Here is a 355-nt window from a genome sequence, read left to right on the forward strand (position 1 = left end):
GGCAGGAGCAACATCCTGTCTCCACTGCCAGCCCCACCAATTAGGAGCCTTCTTCCCTGGGTTCTGGCCCCACCTCGGGAGCCTCAAGCCAGCCGCACTCTGAGTCCCATCCCTGACAGGGCCGCTAGGCTGACCCTGGCGGCACTGAGGACCCAGTGTACACGGGGAGTGGGCAAGGCAAGCCCAGTGGGCTCAGCACCCCTCCCCCATCACACATCAAAGAGCAGAGCCCAGCTGAGCCGGGAAGGGTGGGGCCCTGCCAGCTGCCAGTGGTCCTACCCGCTTTGATGTAGAGCCGGCCCCTCCATCCCCCCCAGCTGCCCAGGGCCTGAGAACCAAGCCTGGTCATTTTCCC

At 65.4% G+C, this 355-nt stretch overlaps 1 protein-coding gene across 1 annotated transcript in view; it reads right to left on the minus strand.

Annotated features, from left to right (window-relative positions):
* The window catches only part of SPNS2 (spinster homolog 2 (Drosophila)), a 40,648-nt gene that overhangs the window by 8,825 nt on the left and 31,468 nt on the right, over positions 1-355 (minus strand). The gene's annotated exons all lie outside the window — the stretch shown is intronic.

Source organism: Bison bison, unplaced genomic scaffold (assembly GCF_000754665.1).
Source record: "Bison bison bison isolate TAMUID 2011002044 unplaced genomic scaffold, Bison_UMD1.0 scf7180017864249, whole genome shotgun sequence".
Lineage (NCBI taxonomy): Eukaryota > Metazoa > Chordata > Mammalia > Artiodactyla > Bovidae > Bison > Bison bison.